We start from the raw sequence: 21893 nt of genomic DNA, 5'->3' as shown, positions 1-21893 counted from the left end.
ATTAATAGAACATGATGTTGAGATCTCCAAGAATATAATCTCGGAAAGTAAAATTGAATAAGCAATTATTGTAGGAAGAGGGGAGAGGAAAGGTATGGTCCAGAGAGATTTACAGTTGAATTATAGCAAACATTTGAAGAACAATTCTCATTTTAATACACTTCATCAGAATCTTTTTATATGACAAATATGTTCTAAATATTTAAATCTGAGAAAAAGAAAATTATATAATGATATTACTGAGAAATATTGATGTTGGGGGTGGTGGTAGCTCCCCCACCTCCCAGGTCCATTGATATAATCATAGAAGGTAGCAGAGATTAGAGGTGTTAACCTGTTGGGGGAGGGGGATAAAGGTAAAAAGAAGTCTTGTTAGACTTTATGAAGTGTGAAGTGGTTCTATCTCATCAAATTAGTGTCAGCTGCCTCCTAGGCACCCAACCTTTAAGGGCAAGGACTGGTTGGAGAGTAGCCCAGAGGCAGCATCATATTCATTTGGAAAATACTGTCAAATGATTGCTAAAATGAATGTTTTTGGAAATTAATTTATAAGGGCAGCTAGGTTGTTCAGTGGATAAAACACCAGGCCTAGAGAAAGGGGAAGAGGTCCTGGTTCAAATCTGGCCTCAGACACTTACTAGCTGCGTGACCCTGGGCAAATCACTTGACCCCTATTGCCTAGCCTTTACTGATCTTCTACCTTAGAACTGATGCTTGTATCAATTCTAAGGTAGAAAGATTTTTTTAAGTTAATTTATATAGGGTAAACTCTGTATGCGAATTTCCTCATCAGGCAAATGATCAATTGGGTTGGAGGGGAGGGGGAATAAGCCATTGCCAAAAAGACTCATAAAGAAAGGGAATCTTAAATAATATTTTGAAGGACAGAAGTGCCATGGACTGGTGGAGAGGAAAGAGAAGGGCATCCCTTAATGGAGCAACATGAAAAATAGGAATGAATTTCCTCCCCAGCAACTTTAATATTGCTGACATTTTTTTCCCTTAAAATCTATGAGCATTACAAATTTAAATGAATTAAAATGCAGAGAACTGGATTCAGATTAAAGGCAGAAAAAATTGTTGGGCTCACTAACTACTGGAATGAGTTACCAGAGGATGTGATAGAATTTAAAATCTTAAAATCACTATTATTTTACTGTTATAAATTAAGTGTGATCCAACTTGGAAGCAAGGAGAGGGGTGGATGACACTTATTCTTGCAATTTTGCAGGTTTAGAATAATTTGGTTTTACTGATATGAAAGGGTTTGGAGGAAGCTGTGTAAACCAGAGTTGGAAGGGATGGTGAGGAATAGCCTTAAAAGATGACACAGATCTCCCAGAAAACTTCTGAAGACTCTCCTTCCTCTGTTTCCTATAACCAAGCAGGCACAGTCCAAACAGATCTTGAATCACACTAGTCACCTGACCGAAAGTGTACACCACTAATAAGTTGGCAGCATCCCACGAAACTGCAATCTTCTGCTCCCTGCACAGTCTATGAGTTGGTTCTCAGTAATAATCTGGTAGGATAAAGAAATTTCATAAAGGTCAGAAAAGTCACTTAAGCTTCAAAGTTATGTGAAGCATTATTTGATTTGGAATCATTTCAAATTAAATTATAATTTTCATACTAATAATTGGTTGCAAGTGGCTACACGGAGTTCTTTTAGGTCACATTTTGGAAGATCCACTAGTTGGGACAGCTAGGGGGTAGAGTGGATAGAATGCTGGAGCTGGAATCAATAAGGCATATTCTTGAGTTAAATATAGCCTTGTGACCCTAGACAAATCACTCAACCCTTTTTGCCTTGGTATCCTCATCTGTAAAATGAGCTGGAGAAAGAAATGGCAAGCCATTCTACTATCTTTACCAAGAAAACAACAAATGGGGTCATGAAGATTTGGACATGACTATAAACCAACTGAACAAGCTAGTTGAAGCAATTTTAGCTAGAAATAACCTGAGGAGAGATGCCATTTTATTTCTTTTTTTTTTAAACCCGAACCTTCCAACTTTGAATCAATACTATATATTGGTTCCAAGGCAAAAGAGTGGTGAGAGCTAAGCAATGGGGGTTAAATGACTTACTCAGCATCACGCAACTGGGAAGTGTCTGAGGCCAGATTTGAACCCAAGATCTCCTATCTTTAGGTCTGGCTTTCAACCAACTGAGCTACCTAGCTGCTACCCCACTGCCATTACTATTTCTTGCCAGCTCTTTGGACTTTTTCACTGCTTTTCCACCAAAGATGATATATGCAATAGTTTCTGTTCATGTGCTTTTGGAGTAAGGCTCTAGGGCATTATTCATTTTGAGAAAATGATGTCATTTCACTTGTTCCACTGCCAATTTTTCTATCTCCAGTAGAATGAATTTTTCAGAATGGAATCTTTTTTCTTCCAGATCCAACCAACTGTTTTCCTCAGTGCCCTTTACCTGGGACTGAAGCAACAGCCATTCAAAGTGAAGAAAGTTAGAAAATTAACAGTTACGAAAGTCCCTCAAAATAGAGAAGCTTACAGAAGTTATTTTTAAAGTTCCTCTTAGCTAATAACACTCTCCTTCCCACACCCCAACTCCAAGTTACTGCTCATGAAAATGCCTCCAAGCAATTCGAACCTGAGAGTCAGTAAGTATGATAGGGTGGAAAGAACATTGGATTTGGAGTTAGAGCACTAGGGATCAAATTCCAGCTCTGCTATATACTACTTATGTGAAACTTTGGGCAAGTAATTTAATCTCTGGAGCCTCTAGAAAAGAACTGGACTAACTGATCTCTAGGTCCCTTCACACCCTCAAGATGAATTTGCTGGGTGTTTTGCAAACCCAATCAAAAGAATTTTTTATTGAAAAAGAAAACGAAAGGGAAATTTATCACAGTGTATCTAAGCCAGGTAACCTGAAAAATAGCAGCAATGTAGGAAAATGAAAGCAGGAACCAGAAATCCACAGGAGGCAAAACTCAAAAAAGAACTCAACCAAAAAAGCAAAACTAAACACCCTCTAAAGTTCACATGCAAATTCACAGGGTACCGGTAAGGAAGCAACCTGAGTTGGCTAAAGCAAAGAGGTCAATTTTTACCACATAGTTATCACTGAGATTTGATGAGTTGGGACTCATAACTGGAATCTGACTTTGAAAAGACATGCTTATTCAAAAGAGGATAGTGAATAAATAGTATTATGTTTCAATTTTTCAGTCATGTCTAATTCTTTATGACCCCATTTGGGATTTTCTTAGCAAAGATACTGGTGTGGTCTGCCATTTCCTTTTCCAGCTCATTTTTACAGAAGAAGAAAGTGAGGCAAACAGAGTTAAGTGACTTGCCCAGAGTCAAAGAGCTAAAAAGTGTCTGAAGCTATATTTGAACTCAGGAAGATGAATCTTCCTGACTCCAGGTCCAGCACTCTATCCACTATACCATTTAGCTGCTCTCTACTGTATAATAGGGGTGGAGTAATACTATATTTCAAAACAAAGATATATTTCTATAAGGAAATCTAGGAATCAGAGTGAGGAATAACATTAGAAAAAATTTGGATGAAAATTAATAGAGACAGAAACAAAAACAGTTTTGTCACTGGAATGTACTACAGACCACCTGTGCAGGAAGAAGAAATGGATGAAGACTTTGAGGAAGAAATCCTAAATCTGACCTTGAGGCACACTTTATTAGTGACAGAGGACTTTATTATATTGATATTTGATGAATCTCTCTGCCCAAAACAGAGAAGATAATAATTTTTTGCCTTGGCTCGATGATGATATCCTTTAAGAAGTAGGGGATATAATGAGAACTGCTATTTTGGATCTGACTGTCATTAGCCAGGAGGAATTTTTCCTGGGATGTAAATAATGGACACATTAGGAGTGAGTTTCTATATCATCTCAGAGTTTAAAAGAAGGGGAAAGCTGGTATATTCTAACAAGTACCCTAATTTTCACGAGAGTCATTTTAAAGGAGTTCCTAAAAAAGGAATTAGTAGGATCCTATATTTAAAATTCTACCAGGGAAACTAATACATAAATGATAAGAAACTTTGAAAAAAAATTGAACACACAAATAAAACAATTCAGATTAAAAAGGAAAGGGAAAATGCTTTAAAGAGACTAATATAGAGGAATATAGAATGTCACAACCAACTTGGATTTTTAATGTGCTTCCAACTTCAAGAGAGAATATACATGTTCCTGAGGTCTTTTCATGGAGAGGTATCTAGCAAGAGAAAGAGAGACAGGTAGACAGACCCTAACTCTACTCTTCATAAGTATAGAATGATGAGGGATCATTTTCTCCAATGACAAGGAAAGTCTTATACTTGTACCCAAGATTGAGCCCCAGGTTACAATCATATGATGGAAACAAGGAAAGGTAATGAAAAGTGAATATGGAAGTAGGATATGATACATATAAGAATAATGACAGAAGTGATAAAGGTCACAGTGAGTTGAAGTGAAAAAGGAAAGTAAGCTACATTGTTAGAGGCAGGGGTGGGGAGATAAACTGTCACTCTCAAGTCAACAAATGATTGTAACATGAAAAGTCTGTGTGGCTTTGATAGGTAAATCATATCCATAACATTCTCCTGATTTGGTAGTTAGTTAAAAGTGGGAATGATGTTTGTGGCATTCCACTGATGTTCTAACAATACAACATTACTTCAACCTTCCTATTCACTATCCCATTTGAACAAGCATACTTTTTACCATGCCAAGCCAAGATGGTACTTTGGGATCATGGCATTCTTTTCCAATTAAACTGAGTGAGAAGAATTACCCATTAGGGTTGCTACACAGTACATGTGGAGTTTCCCAGAGAAGTCTTAGATATCAAGAAACAAGTAGATATTGCAACCCTGTAATGTCCAGACCCAGGAAGAGTCTTTCTGGTGTTCTGGGATCAATACCAATTCCAGATTCTTCATAGTACTGGTAGAATACTGTAATCAGTGAATTGAGAACCAATGTCTAAACAATTCAAGTCTCCTATGCAGAAGTTGATAGAGAAATAAAAGATGATGTTGCCAGTGAACATCATTCTGACACTTGGTTGATTCATCACTGGCTAAGGAATGATATCTAAATGATCCCATTTATGGATATGTGAATGAGAGAAACCAGAAGCCAGAGGTCAAAATAGTATTCATCTGTGAAGCTTTGTGATGCTTCACATCCCATTCACATATAGCAATGACATCTATGGCCAGGTCTTGAAGGATTTGACCAGCAGTCTCCTATTTTCACAAGTGTAGGTTTTTGTCAAGCCTTTTGTGTTTCACCCTGACACTAACTACCCTATTTGCCTATGATGGTTTTGTATGGCACATACTATATAGTATAGTATAGTGGTAGTCTCTTGTTAACCGAGGATGACAATTGTCTTTGTGTGTTTTCATCTATGGTGTATAGATGAGTGTGCACAAAGACACTTGTGCATGAAGGAGATTTAAGTGGAAAAGTCATTGCACAGAGACAGTCCCACTCTCTCGGCGTTGGAAGCCTGGGTCCAATGGCACGAAAAATCATTACACCTGGAGACTTCCTCAGCTTCATTGGATGGCCATGTTGTCCTTTGTGCTCCAACACGCCCTAAGCACTCCACAGTGCTTTGCTGCGTCACCATCTCAGCCATTGAACCTTCTTATTGGTTTCTTCCGTCTGTTCCGCCGAAGCAGTCTTCACATGCTGGGTGAGTAAAGCCCTGGTTCACCAGGGGTCAACGACCCGATGGCTACCCTCACAAGGTTTAGCCGGCCTGTCAAAGCCATTGCCCGGGGTGTGGCCGCTGCCGCATGCTAGCAGCTACTAGGAGCCACAAGGGAGAGCTGGGTGTCAGGTGAGGGTCAGAGGAAGGAAAGCTGCCCTAAGAGGGCACGACAAGCCCTCCATGCCAGAGATGCTACCCCTCCCTGAGCACCCCATACATACTAGATGCTTAATAAATGTTTATTGACTCACTGACTGATTCATGCATCCCAGTAAGTCATTGGTAATCAAGAGAGTGTCTTCCACAGTCCGGTTGACACCTAACTTATTTCGCATTCTCTCAACAGTGGATGCACATTTCTCTGAGATTACTTTCCATCTGTTCTCTATACATCTTGAATGAAAAGCTGTTTGCATCTTCTTTCTCCAGTTAGAATGTGAGTGCTTTTCTTTGTTTCCCCAGTACAGAGCATAGCTTAATAAATACTTGTTGACTGACTGTTGACTGATCCCACTTGGTCTTCACAAAAACCCCATGAGGCAAAGTATTACAAAGCATTCTTTGGGGGACTCCTGATGAAAATCAGCAGCTGTTCAGTAATTTATAGTCTTGGGTGCTGAGAGTTTAAATAACTTGCCCAAAGTCACATAGCCATTATGCATCAAAGGGTAGACTTGAACCCAGAGACACCTGACTCTGAGGCTGGCTCTCTATCCATCACAGAACAGTTTTTCTAACAATGTAGGTATTACTATCCCCACTTAACAAGTAAAGAAACACCACTGATTTTTAAGTCAGAAGACTCCAAGTTTAAACCCCAGCTTTGCCCCATGTGATCTTCGGTAAACCATTTAAAAGCCACATGGCCAAGGTGAAGCTTCAATTGTGCATGGTGTAAAATGTTCATTAAATACTTCCTCTGCTTTCCCCATGGGGGTAGCTAGGTGGTAGAATGGATAGAGTTCCCAGGTCTGGAGTCAGGAAGACTCTCTTCCTGGGTTCAATTCTGGTCTCAGATATTTACTAGCTGTGTAACCCTGGGCATGTCACTAACCCTTTTTGACTCAGTTTCCTCATCTGTAAGATGAGCTGGAGAAGAAAATGGGAAATTACTCCAGTATCTCTGCCAAGAAAACCCCAATGGGGTCACAAAGAGTTGGACAAGACCAAATAACAAACCTTTCTCATGGAATTGTTATGAGGAAAGTACTTTTTAAATCTTGAAGTGTTATAGAAATATGTGTAGCTATAATTTGGTGTCATCTGTGAATAGGCTCCTCTTTCAATTAAATAAAAGGCCAATATTTTATTTTGCCTTCTCTTATGCCTCTTGCCTTTAAAAAATATTTTTTCCACTTTTCCTTCTCTCTTTTCCCAATTGTATTTCATTTCCTGTTTTAGACTTACTTGTTTTCTCTCTTCATAAGCCTGCTGTTTTTCCTTTTGTCTTTTCTTGCAATTTCTACTTCTTATTTCATTCACATTTGCATTTTAACTTTTTAAAAAACTCTTGGCTCAGCCAACTCTGTTCTTTCTACACTTCTCATCTTTCTCATATGCTAAGTTAGTCTTTGCTTGTGCTATTAGAATAGTAATTTGTGTTCATGGAACACACAGTTCTCTTGGACTTCTTTTCCTTCATAATGATTTCTCTGGAACCCATTTCAACTACTGAAATCCACTGCTTTCTCTTTTTTCACTATTTCTTTTCCTTACATTATTCAGAAAGATTATTAATAGACATATGTTCACTTTCATTAAAGTTGAGTTTTCATTCTCATTTGAATTCACATATGAGTACTAAGTCACAAATGGCCTTCACTCGGCCTTTGGAATGTCTCCAACTTTCTCAAGTCTCCTACCACCATATAATATATTCTATGGCTAAGGTGACCTCCCTCCCGCCCTGGTGAATACCTATGTATCTTTTAAAGCCCTACAACAGTGCTACCTCATTCATTCTTCCCTGGTCCCCCCAGGGATACCCCTTCCCTCTCATCCAACAGAGCACTTTGCTTTACACCTTTCCAATTCTTTTGAGTATTGATATATTGTGTTTCCCAGCTATGTGTGCTTAACTTACCCTTCAAGCAGAATTTAAACTGCATGAGGACAGGGACCACATAATTTCTAAAGTGTATATTTTCACAGCCTCTAGCAGAATGTTCTGTTTTTGTTGTCTCTCCTACTAGATGGTGAAGTCCTTGAAGGCAAAGACTATCTTTTATTCCCTTTTTTTGTATCCCCGGGGCTTAACATGGTGTCTGGCATATTGTATAGGCGCTTAATAAATGTTTACTGACTGACCCAGTGGGTTTAGTAGATGTTTAAGAAATGTTTGTTCAATTGAATTGATTGAGATGCCAGCTAACTTCTCTACCTTCTGATCAGTTGAAGCTGTTGTGGTGATGGTGGTGGTTTTACTGGGCATGTGACTGCATAAATTTGGGGGACTCCTGCTGAGGGAATTCCTACCAATTCAAATGGACATCTGCTCTGTGACTTGTATAGCTCCTCTGCAGGATCATTTGATTTTTATCCCTAACACTGAACACAGCGCCTGACGCGTAATAGATGCTTGTCCATTGGTTGGTTTTAGTCTTAGAGAGATGCCTTTCTAATTTAATACAAAGCTTCATTTATTTTAAAAGCAGCCTAAGAACTTATACGATAACATGTGATCTTAAGTCATAGGATATTAGAGTCAGAAATAAGTCAAGAAGTTTCTAGTTCACATCCAAACAGTATCCCTTATCTGACTTTCTTGGCAAGTGGTTGGTCATTTAGCATTTTCTTGAAGATCTCTGCTGAAAAACTCATTAACTTCCACAGTAGCCCATTCCACTATAGCCCTAATTATTAGGAAGTGTCTCTTTTTGTCAAGCCTAAATATTCCTCTGCTATTTCTGCCAGTGAAGCTAATCTGTCCTTGAGGCCAAGTAGAACAAGTCTTCCAGCTGACAGCTATTCAAACATCTAAAGATAATTATCTTAGCTTCCTGAGTTTTTCTCTTCTACATGTTAAAGATCTCCAGTTCCTTCAGCTGGATTCTTATATGCCTTGTTCTCAGTTTTAAGGCCCTTACATTTCTTTAATTTCAAAGGTTCTTGCCTTTCAGAAATTATTTCTTAAAGAACTGTTGGAGTAGAAATGCAGAAGAAAACATGATTTACCACTTATTTGGGTATATGATGAGCAGTTTGGGTTTTTAAGATTACTCTCACAAATAATGAATAATATAGAAATACATTTTGAGTTATAATACACATATGACCCAATGGAATTGCTTTCCAACTCCGGGAGGGGGGAGAAAAAAGGGGAGGGAGACAACATGAATCATGTAACCTTGGAAAACTTACATGGAAATTTGTTACTGGAATAAAATAAAAAATAAAACTAAAACAAATATTATTTCTTAGCCTGAGTATAAAGAATTAGTCATTCTTCCTCATTTTATTCTAAATCTGTACAGAATCACTATTAGTGCTGGTTGAAAAATGGGAATGTTCAGTCTGGAAAATGCTACAGGAGGATGTTAGGTGTATTTAAATACTTAAAGAGTTGTACAATGTAAAAAGGAGAACCTGCCATTGAATGAGCAGCTAATCTGAGGGCAGCTGGCTGAGGAGGAGGGGAGAGTGAGCAAGGAGGATTCTGGAAAAAGGAACTGGGGGCTGAGAGAATTCTAGAGCAATGGACTTGACTTCCAGCCTGGGAAGGAGACTGCCAGGAGCACTTCCTGATGGTCAAAGAGAGATTCCTGAAGCCAGGAGGACAAAGAACCTGATTTCCACCTTACTATATACCTGTCACCTGCTAGAAAATACTCCACAACCCCTCACCATTAGACTTCTGCTACTTGACTGACCAAGAGTCAGTTGGACTCTGAGGCAGGAGTCAATCTGCCCTCTCATTTGGGTCTTTTTCTCTTTTAACATTCCCTGGTTAAATAATAAAGAAATTAGCTTAAGTTAGTGTAAGGTTAGGAGATAAGGAAGAGGGTGTTTGGCCAAAAGGCTATGGGGCACCAGGCCTCCGGCCAAGGAGGGTGGGATTCAAACATCTGTTGAATCTAATTGTTAGGGCTCTCCTGATCCCTCCATCCTGCTTCCTGATCTCTCCTGCCTTCATTCCCCATCCCTTTGAAAACAAAGTTCAATTACTGTCAGTTAGAGATTGGTTAGAGTTTCTTGAAAGATAGAGATTGGGTGTGTGGGCACAAGATCAAAAGATCAAACCTTTGTTTCATCTAGGATGAACAAATAGCCAGTTTGTCACTGGGGTTAAGGGAAGGGTCTCACAACAAAGACCTTTCCCCCTGAAAGGGGCTGTCTAGGATATTGCATCCTCCCAGCAGTTTGAGGCTACATTCAAAGGAAGAGAAGTAGACAGATTCCTTCTCTTTCTCTCTGTGTGATCCTTAGCTCTCAGGTCAGCTAACCTTGGGGAAGGAGAGACCCAGCTCTCTCTCCACAGACTTTTAGCTTTCCTCACATCCCTTTGTCTCCACATTTCCCTTCAACCCCTCACTGGAGAAACACCTGCATCCAGTGAGTTAAACCCTGTTTACCCCTCTCCGTCAGTAAGAGAGGAGAGAAATCCCCCTCCATTTTCTCTCTCTATTTGCTCCCTCTTTTACAGCTGTCATGTAAAAGAAGTATTAAACCTGGGCCTGTAGGGCAGAAGTAGGATTAATAGAAGACATAGGGAGGAATATTTCAATTTAATATGAAAGGCTTCCAGATCAAATCCAGTCAAGTCAAAAAGCATTTCTTAAATGCTGACTAGATTCCATGAACTGTGCTAAGTGCTAGGGAAAAAAAGAAAAAGGCAAAACCAGTCACTGCTTTTAATAAGCTAATATTCTAATGGAGGAGACAATGTGTAAAAAACTATGAGCAAACAAGATATGTGAATTATTCAGCTATAAACATATATGTGTCTATATGCATATATGTATATGTTTGTATGTGTTTATATAGATATATATACATGTATACAGACACATGCATGCAGGATAAAGTGTAACTAATCTCAAAGGGAAGGCATTAATATTATCATCCTAATAATTAAAGCCATCTGAAAAATAAAATAGGTAGCCAGTGTAATAAGTCTGACAACGAAAAAATGAGAAAGGAGGTAGGTAACAGGATTTAAGTTGATGTAAAAATTCTTGCCAATTTAATACTTGCTTAAGATTTTTGCACAGGTAGCACTTTAAGGCAGCATCTGTTTTGCATTAGAGTTTAGCAGGAATCCATCAATTACTTTTTAAATTGGGGAATGATGAACGAGCTGTGTTATATGTCTGTAATGGAATATTGTGCCACAAGAAATGACAGACAAGATCACAAAAAATCTGGAAAGAATTAAATGAAATGATGCAAAGTGAAGTGAGCAGAATCAGGAGAACAGAAGCAACCATAATGTATGATGATCAACTGTGAATGACTTAACTACTATCAACAAGGCAAGCATCCAGGAAAACTCCTAGAACCTCATGATGTAAAAGGAGATCCACCGCCATAGAGAGAAGAGACAGAATCCAAATGCAAATTGAAATATACCATTCTTCACTTTACTTCATCCTTGAATTTTTCTCTAGTGTAAGCAATACGTATCTTGTATCACAATATGATGAAGAGGGAAATATGTGTTAGATGATAATATGTGTACAACCTATAACATACTACCTGTCTTCTTGAAGAAGAAGGAGGACTGGTAGTGAAGGGGAGTGAAGAATGAAACAGATTTGGGGCTATAATTAATGTGAGACTTTGTTTCTCTTGGATAAGCATATTTATTGTAATTTGTTACACATTTATAACAAATTATATATTATGTTATATACTTAAAATGGTATAAAAGTAGCTGAATGAACCGATGTCAACAAATATATGTAGCATGCAGGTTCTGGGATTCTCTCTCTCCCAATCCCTTCCCTACCTAAGCTAGCGGGTCAAGTCCCTAAAGCCTAGGTATAACTCTGGAAGTTCACTGTTGTCTAATACTATTGCTCACAGATCACATATGTATTCCCCTCAATAAAAATCATCAATTATTATGCCAACTTGTTTCTCTTCGATATAATTGATCAATTATCAATAATTAACTTTTACAAAGGAATATTTACTAATAAATGCTTACTAATATACAATATTCCCACAGAGAAAGCATACACTGCCTTCTACACACACACACCCTCAGACCTTGAAAAAGTTTAATTTTTAACACTTTTTATAAATTTTATTTTTTCCAGGTTACATGATGATGCAGTTCCTTAATATTCATTCTCTGATCTTTTGCAATCCATGTTTTCTCTCTCCCTCCCATCTCTCCCCAGAAAGGCAGGCTATTTGATATAGGTTGTACATATAATATTAGATAATACATACTTGAAAAAACTTTAAATAGTGATTACCAGACATTTTTCCCATCAGAGTCTTTTCTGGCATGCATAACTGATGCTTGAGTTAACTCTCATGCTACGGGACACACTCCTTTAGTTGTTCAATCATCTATTAAAGTGCCAGACCAAGCAAGTCAGAGCTGGGTCCTCAGTGGTCTCAGATCTTTTGGCTACCAAAAGATTTTGCTAAGGATTCCAATGGCTGAAAGTCTGGTGGGTTTTATAAACCATTGAAGGTTTAGAACCATTACAAGGTCCTGACTTTGGTCCATTACATCTTTAATTCTCATCCACTGAAGATAAGGAGAGACTAAACATAATAGAGACAGAAGATATCATCACCATGCATTCATAGCCATATGGTGGCATGGCATCACCACATGCTGAAGGTGGTGGAATGATATTAACAGGTGACAGAGAAAAAGGAGAACTACTGGACCCTTATTTTGTTTCTGTTTTGAATATTCTTTGCCATGGAGAACACTTGGCAGAAATGAAAAGATAAAACAAAATTATTAAAACAGTTGAAACTCAAAATAAGGAAAGAAATGGTTATTTTACAACTAGTTATCTTCAATAAGTTCCAGTCACTGCAGTCCTGAGGAACTTATGAGAAAGAACACTATCCACATTCAAAGAAAAAACTGTGGGAGCAGAAACAGAGAAGAAAAACATATGATTGATCACATGGTATCATGGGGATATGATTAGGGATTTGATGTTAAAGGATCACGATACTGCAAATAAGAATAACATGAAAATAGGTTTAGAACAATGATACATGTAGAACCCAGTGGAACTGTTTGTCAGCACCAGGACGGGGAAGAAAGAGGGGTAGGAAAAATCATGAATCATGTAACCATGGAAAAATATTCTAAACAAAAAAATAATAAAAATAAATTCTAGTCACTGGACCAAGATGAATTATGTATCAGGGAACTAAAGAATATATGATATATGTGATCCTTGAACTATCAGTGATCTTTAAAAGATTATGTGGAATAGGATATTCTGTTGTGCTACAGAAGAGCAAATATTAGACTACTTTTCAAAAAAGAAGAATCAAGCAGAAACTTTAAAATACAGGCTAGTAAACTTGACTAGGGGTTCTGGAAAAATCCTAGAATAGAATTTTCAAAAGATAGTTGGCAAGAATTTAGAACAAGAAGCAATGATCACCATGAACCAATATTGCTCTAAGAAGAGGCCATGCAGGGTAGCTAGATAGTTCAGTGGATACTGGGATGTCTTGGGTTCAAATATGACCTCAGACATTTCCTAGCTGTGTGACCCTGGACAAGTCACATAAACCCAGTTACTTAGCCCTTATCACTCTTTGACTTTGGAACCAATAGTTATTATCAATTCTAAGATACCAGACCAACTTCATTTCCTTTTTTGATTATTGGATCAGTTGACCAGGAGAGAAGAACAAATTTAGATTTCAGGAAACATTTATCAAAGTCTCTCATGTTATCTTTATGGATGAATTATGTAGTAAAACCAGTGGCCCTTGAATAAACTGAACCAGAAAGTCCTCAAATAAGCCAGTGTGAACCTGGAATTATGTCTCTAGTGAAGTGACACAAATGTCTATAATCATTCCTTTGTTGTTTAATGTGTGACTTAAATGAAAAGTAGAGATGGCATATCTATCAAATTTGAAGAGCAAACTGGTAGGAAGATATTTAATAATTGAATAACAGAGTGAGTATCCCATAAGATCTCAAAAGGTTAGAATGATAAGAATATAGGTTGCAATTATATTGTAGTGGTTTGCTTGACTTATGTTCATCATGGGCACTACAAGGGGAATAAACAAATATGCCACAAAATCATGTTTGCTCTTGCCTTTGAGCACATAGTAAGGTCAACTATCCCAATTTCTTTATTTGGGACCTCAAGCAATACCTATAAGCTATCCATTCATTTAGATGTCTTCTGGTTTCATTTACAGAGAAAATATTGACAGCAATATAACACAACTCCACTAGTAATATAGATACTCATTGGCCATTAGAAAAGAGTCTCTCATTTAAAAAACCAATAGCTAAGTGAATGTTGAGTCTATAAATTGTGAGCTTTTCCACATCTTCTAAATCCTTTTCTGCTAAGCTTTTACCATAACTGCAAAGGTAAAAGGGGTATAAGAAACTAAAGAATGTGTATGTGGTTTTTTGTTTTTTTTTTTTAGTTTTAGTTTCTAAAGTTAAGAAATTCATCTTGTAACCCAATGATGAATATCATGTTGTTAGAGCCATATCTAAGACCAGGCTAGCAATTGTTAGGGCTTGTGCTCCAATAACATAATCTTAAGAATCCACGGTCATGGGGGCAGCTAGATGGCTCAGTGGATTGAGAGCCAGGCCCAAAGGCAAGTAGTCCTGGGTTCCAATCTGTTCTCAAACACTTCTTAGCTATGTGACCCTGGGCAAGTCACTTACCCCCCATTGCCTAGCCCTTACCACTCTTTTGCCTTGGAACCAATACACAGTATTGATTTCAAAATGGAAGGTAACAGTTTAAAAAAAAAAGAATCCAGGATCATCATTGTAAAATAATAAAGCATGGAGTATTTTTCAATGGTTTTTTACTGAAAAGGGAAGCTTTAGAACCCTGAAAGTGCTGTGCAGTTTCTCAAAGGCAATCTACTCTTTTGATCCTGTTAAATCATAGGTCCAGTTCTTTGTACATCTGAAATTGTTGACCAAGACATTCACTAATAGACTAATTCAGTGTGCAACATCTGCTATTGCTGCAGGTCATAATCTGGTCAAAACTGATTCTGCATCCATTTGTTTGGGTTATTTTTTCACCCCTCAGGTAGTTTGATTGGCTGATTCTTTTTGTGTGGCCATAGAGGTCCTTGAGAAGGCTTTATAGTATAGCAACCCAGGAACATGTCACCTCTCCTTCAAATGAAAATTCTTTCCCTCAAGAAGCTTACTTTTTATTAGCAGAAAAGGTGATGTATGCAGAGAATTAAATATAAAATCGAAACATAAAAATAAAAAAGTATACAGAAAGCCATTTCTGAGTGGGGGATGTTAACACGGGGTAGGCAGTGGATGGGGCAGTATATACTTACTGGAGGAGATGGCACCCCAGTATTGAGCCTTGAAGGGAAACAGAGGTGGTACAGAAAAGAGAAGGAATGGATTCTAGTCTTGGGGAATAGGATGGGAAATGGAATGTCATATACATGGAAATGAAAGTAGACCAGTTTGGATGGAATGTACAATGGATGAAGGAGAGTAATGGGGAATGATCCTAGCTGGAAGAAGATTATGAAGGTTTTAAAAATCCAAATAGAAGAGTTTGTAGTTTTATCTGAGTGGCAAGAAGTTGCCAGTGGAGCCTACTGAACAATGGTTATGACAGGCTTGCATTAGGGAAGTCAATTTTGCAACTTGGTGGAGAATGAATTACAGGAAAGAGAGACTGGATACAGGGAAATCAGTCAAGAGCCTATTGCAATACTCCAGATGGGCAAAATATGAAACAGAATGGTGGCTAAATGAATGACAAGAATATTGTGGAAGTAAATGCCACCTAATTAAAGATGGGCAATGGGAGAGACTAATACTAAATAATGGAGTCAGATGGTAATCACCAAAATAAAGAGATCTAGGATAAGGTCTTTGGGGAATTCCTAGGCACAAGGCATGTACCACTGGATTCAAGGCACACATACTCAAAACATCAAGACCATATTTTGCTCCTCTTTTCCTCATGATCACTTTAATTATGCTGGTTTTAACAAATGATGAAACTAAGTTTCAGAGAGGCTGCTCACAGCTATACAGTTAATAAATGTTAGAAGCAAAATTCAAACCCAGGACATAACTTCAAATCTAGCACCACTTACAAGATTCAATTGTCTTTACTTTGGGGATATTTCCTTCCAAGACAGAACTGTCTCCTCCTCTTTCTCACCATCCTGTTTGAGGACAGGTGCCTTCACTCTAACATCTATTGGTGGGTAGGGGAAAAGTAAGAAGAAAAGGATTGTCCCTTCACTCTTGACTCTTGCAGGACTCGAGGACTTAGGTGGATTGATATCTCCAGAGCTTAAAAAGTCAAGTGTCCCAGGAATCATCACAGTTGCTTTTTAACACAAACAAATGAAAATGCCAGGTCTGTTACAATACAAAGAATTTCTACTCCTTCAGGGGAAATACAGGCTAGAAGAACAAGTTGGCAGTATATCCACCCAGGCTGTGGAGTATGAGCTTTGTATTCCACCTCCAGGTGCCAATTACAAGTAACTCATGACACATCATAAAATAACTAACATGAAGGGCTCATCATCTTCCAACCCCGCTCTTGTTGTTCACTGGCTCCTACATACCTCCTCCTTTCCTTTTAGTGTTAGTGTAGGACCTAATTGCTATTATTAACACTCAACCTTGGGGCAAGCCAAGAAAGATAGACATATTTCCTGCTGTTTCCCAGCATAAGGGGAAGGGGAGAAAACACCTGCATTTTAATGACAAGGGCAAAGGCAATCAAAAGGAGACCTTGATAAAATGTTTTCTACATTGCATCTCTGGATACCAGATCTTCAAATTTTCTTTTCAGAGCTACTCTATGTAGAACCTTTATGAAAGAAACTTTTAAGGCTTCCCATGTTCCCAGATACTACTCTAATCCATCCCAAACTTGAAATTCACATTATTCATTTCTTCTTTGATAGAAAGATAGTTTTATTTTTTGGTTTAGTGTGTTGCTCTTCTGAACTTAAAAATACACCAAAATGGCCATTTCTGTATACAAAGAAGAAAATAATTTTATACAAACTCATGAATACCATTGTATATTTTCATGTTCTTAGCATGGAAGAGGTTTCTAAAATATGTATTAAATTCAATCTATTGGTTCCAAAAGCTGTTCTGGATTGTGATTTCCCTCTAAACCTCATAGTATTCCCTTCCATGTTTTTTAAAAAATATATTTCATTTATGCTCTTTCCTTTCTTTCTTTATTGCTGCTTCCTTTCCCCCTCCTTTTCTTCTTTCTCCCTTTCTTTTAACATTGCTATCACAAGGGCTTCTCTTTCCTTAAAAAAAAAACTGATCCTCATAATAAAAATAGCTTTTATATAGTACTTCACAATTATTATCTCAATTCATTCTCACAACATCAAGGAAGCTGTGATTATTATCCTCATTTTATAGATGAGAAAAATGAAACAGAGATTAAGTAACTTGAGCATCTGAGGTTAGATTTCACCTCTGATCTTCCTGATTCCAAATCTGAAACTTTATCCACTATACCATCCAATCACACGGAACAGATCCATCTATTGGCCATGTCCAGTGATATTATGACTCATTCTACACTTCTTATTTACCTCCTCTCTGTCAAGATAAAGGAGGTCTAACAGTGAGTTTCTGGCACTCACATACTGAGTATTGAGTGTGTTACATTTCACTACTTCCTCATGATCTCTAGTACATTATTTCAAACCCTTGCCTTCATCTTGGAATCAATACTGTGTATTGGTTCCAAGGCAGAAAAGCAATAATGGCTTGGCAGTGGGGTTAAATGACTTGCCCAGGGTCACAGAGTTAAAAAATGTCCAAGTTCAAATTTAAACTCAGAACCTCTCATTTCTAGACCTGGTTCTCAATCCACTGAGCTACCTTGTTGCCACTGAAATCTCTAGTACTTTTAAGGGAATGCAAGGCTCTGGCCTGTTCAAGGGATAAGAACAAATGTATCCTCCCAATATTTCAGAAGTATAATCCCTCCTGAGCCACCTATATATCTAGGGAGAAGTGAAAGAGAATTGAGTTTATATTTTAGCTTGGTTCTTACATGGCATCAGTCCCACTAAGTTCCAAGTCCAAAGTCCTTTTGGACATGCATCCTGAGACCCTGGCTTCTCAGGACTTCCTCGTGGGAATGATAACATCATCCAGTTGAGACTCTGAGTCAAAGGCTCCATCATCTGCATCCAGAACTAAAAAGAACAAACAACACAAGATGAAAGTTCTAATTCCATTTTTCAGGCATACAAGACCTAAAGGGGAATGTAATCCTTATTTACCCTGCTGTCCTTCCTCCCTGGATGCCATCAGAAAGATAGTGGCCATACCTTGATCCAGTGGATTTCAAGTTGCAGGTAGGTAAATAATCAAAGGAAAAATGCTACCCTCAGCCACAAGTTAAGACCAATAAAAACTATCTTCTCTCAGAAGCAGGTCCCTGGAATCTCCCACATGGATGCTTCTATCTTAGGTGATCTGGGAATTCACCAAAGCCCCATTATAGACACATGCTCCAGTCTCAAATATCTGAATGTATGGTTGATAATTGAATTGACCAGAGTTCTCAAGTCTTTCAATGTTGTTTTTCTTTACAATGTTGTGGTCATTGTAAAAATTGCTCCTTTGGTTCTACCTTTTTTACTTTACATCTGTATATGTAATCTTCTATCATTTTCTATAGCACAAGGATATTCCAGTGCATATATACAATCATTGGTTTGGCATTTCCCAAATTATAAGGGTCTTCTTGCTTTCCAGTTTTTTTTTTTCCTACTACATAAAGAGCTATTACAACCATTTTTCTACATTTTGGTTCTTTTCTTCCTTGATATTTTTAGGGTTTAGGTCTAGTAGTAATATCAGTGGTTCAAAGAATATGCTTAGTGATTTGAGGGGGATAGTTCCAAATTTCTTTCCAGAAAGTCTAGATCAATTCATAGAACTCCAACAGAATGTTAATATTTCACAGTTATTCCAATAATGATATTTTTACTTTTTAAAAATCATATTTAACAAATTGATGAACTTGCCTGACATGGAATTTCAGAATTGTTTTAATTCAAATTCTTCCTGTCAATATTAATGATTTAGAGCAATTTTTATACGGTTGTTGATAGTCTCTTTTTCTTCTTTTGAGAACTGCCTAGTCATAGGCTCTATAGCTATATCTTTTTTTATAAGCATTTATTTTCTTTCCTCCCACTTCCCCTCCTACCTCCAATGAACAAATTTAAAAACCCTCATAAAAAATTAACATAGTCCAACAATACAAATCCCCAAATCAATCATATCCAAAAAATATATAATTACATTTTTAAGTCCATCATCTCTCTGGCAGAAGTAAGGTAGCATGCTAGAATTGTGGTTAGTCATTGCCCTGATTATAGTTCTAGTCTTGCAAAGTCATTTTCTTCATAATGTTATTATTGTAAAATAGCTAGGTGGCTCAATGGATGGAGTGCCAGGCCTGAAGTCAGAACAAATAATCTGCATTAGTTCAAATTCTACCTCAGACACTTACCAGTTGTATGACCCTGGGCAAGTCACTTAACCATGTTTGTCTCCATTTCCTCATCTATAAAATGAGCTGGAGAAGGATCGACAACTCCAGTATCTTTTCCTAGAAAATATCAAAGGGAGTCATGGATAATTGGGCACAACTTAAAGGAAACAACAACAACATTGTAAAACTTGTTCTTCTAATTCTCCTTACTTCACTGCATTAGATCACAGAGAATTTCTTAGTTTCTTCTGAAATTGTCCATTTCATCACTTATTTGGCAAAATTATATTCCATTACTTTCATATACCAAAATTTATTTAGCTATTCTTTAGTAAGTGGATATCCCTTTCGTTTCTAGTTTCTTGCTATGATGATGAGCTAGTATATTATGTACATGTGTCTTTTTCCTCTTTCCTTGATTTCTTTAGGGTACATGTCTAGTAATGTTTAACCATTTATCAATTCTCTTGCCCTGTTAACTGCTGCCATTCTAATTTTATCTGTTTAGATTTCCTTTGTGCAAACATTTTTCAACTTTAAGTAAATTAAATTATTTGACATTAACTACTATGATCTTCTCTATTCCATTTGGACAAGAATTCCCTTAGACATAGCTTTAAAAGATACAATGATTATTTCCTTCCATTATCCTTGAATTTTTTTATTAGATCTTTCACATCTAGGCCATGCATTCATTTGGCGTGAAATATTGGTAGAAATCTAATTTATGTTCCATTTTTCCCATAAGTTTTTGTTGGATAAGTTCTTACCTCAGTACTTAGAGTCTTTAGGTTAATCAAACACTCTGCTACTAGATTAATTTACTTTTGGATCTTGAGGTCCTAAACTGTCCCACTAACCAACTTTTCCATTTTTCTTTTAACCAGTATTAAATACTTTGACTGATTAACTACACAAACTCAATGTTGATGTGGTGTGTGTGTGTGTGTATGTGCACACGCACGAATTCAACCTACCTTTTTCTGACTCAGATCATGTGATGCCTGCTCCCCCAAATACCTTTTGCCTTTTTTGCATATTTGTCTTCTCATTTGCCCAAATTACAAGATACATTAAGTTCCATCACCTTTTTCATTTTTCCCTTATCATTTTTTCTTTCCTTTCTTCATATCATCAATGCAAAACAAAACCATCACTAATCTCTCTTATTAACTATATTATGTATATGATCCTTGAAGATAAGAGTCTAAGGGATCATTTGTCTCTTTTCTCTCTATTATCACTTTATCTTTGTTTAGTCACTAGCAGTTGCTAAAATATATTTAGCTTTCTAGGTCTCTTTTGATTCCTGTATTTACATTGCGCTGTTTCTATCCAGCTTTAATATTTTCATCAGGAAGTCTTGGAAATCCTCGAATAAACACCCATTTTCCCCTTTAATAAATTTATACTAGGTCTTTCAGGATAAGCAACTTCAGGTTGTGAACCTATTTTTTTTTACTTTTTGGGATGTTGCATGCCAGGAATTTTCCTCTATCAATAGCTTATTGGTAAGCCTTATGTGATCCTGACTAATTCTTGCATTTTTATCCTTTCCTTCTTACTATTGTAGTATCTTTTACCTAAAATATTTGGATTTTGAAAATGACTTTTCTGGAAGATTTAGAGTTTCTTTCAATAGATGTCCCATGCAATCTGCAAAAACTTGGGAGAAAGAACACTATCTACATCTGGGGGGAGAATTGTGGGAGTAGAAACACAGAAGAAAAATATAGGATAGATCACATGCTTTGATGGGGATATGATTGGGGAGGTTGACTTTAAATGATCACTCTATTGCAAATATTAATATATAGAAATAGGTTTTGAAAAACAGTGGAATTGCTTGTTGCCTCCAGGAGGAAGGAGAAAGGGAGGGCAAGAACATGAATCATGTAACCATGGAAAAATATTCTAAATTAATTAATTAATTATTTTTTTTAAAAAGAGAGATGTCCCATGGATTCTTTTAATTTTCTCTTTGCCCTCCAGTACTAATAAATGTGGGTGGTTTTAATTTATAATTTCTTGAAATATATTTCCCCCCTTGGTCAGGTTTTCAGGTTTTCATCAGACCAATGATCCTTAAAATCCGTTTTGTCCAATCATTTAATTTTATGTTAATATTTACAGCTATCCCATGGAATCATTAAGTTCTGCTTGGTCCATTCTGATTTTCAGGGAATCTGCTACTTGCATATGGTTTTCTACCTGTAGGAAGCTATTTTTTTCCTTCCAATTTTTTCTTGCAGAGCTCTTATTTTATTTTTAATCATCTATTTTATCTTATCCAAGTACTCTTATATAGTCTTTATCATCAAGTCATTTTTTCCCCAAATAAGAAGCATACTTATTTTGGCATTCCTCTCTTGTGAGTTTTCCTTTTGGATGTCTCTTGATGCATATTCCTTTATAGTGTTTGTCATACCTATCTCTTCAGTTCTTAATCTTAATGACTTCATGCCAAGAATAGCTTTTCTTTCCCTCCTCCAGTCA

General features: G+C 37.1%; 1 long non-coding RNA gene across 2 annotated transcripts; it reads right to left on the bottom strand.

Annotated features, from left to right (window-relative positions):
* Positions 1–214: 214 nt before the first annotated feature.
* Positions 215–20340, bottom strand: LOC103095356 (uncharacterized). Of its 2 annotated transcripts, none has more exons than XR_472679.3 (3): positions 19416–20340; positions 17943–18087; positions 215–1522 (listed from the first exon to the last, which is right to left on the bottom strand). It is a non-coding gene; the product is annotated as an uncharacterized LOC103095356 (long non-coding RNA). The 2 variants fall into 2 exon arrangements; XR_001624864.2 differs by lacking the exon at positions 19416–20340 and adding an exon at positions 19205–19392.
* Positions 20341–21893: the final 1553 nt, after the last annotated feature.

The sequence above is a fragment of the Monodelphis domestica genome, chromosome 5, assembly GCF_027887165.1.
Source record: "Monodelphis domestica isolate mMonDom1 chromosome 5, mMonDom1.pri, whole genome shotgun sequence".
NCBI classification, from domain to species: Eukaryota; Metazoa; Chordata; class Mammalia; order Didelphimorphia; family Didelphidae; genus Monodelphis; species Monodelphis domestica.
This window is presented reverse-complemented; position numbering and strand designations above follow the sequence as displayed.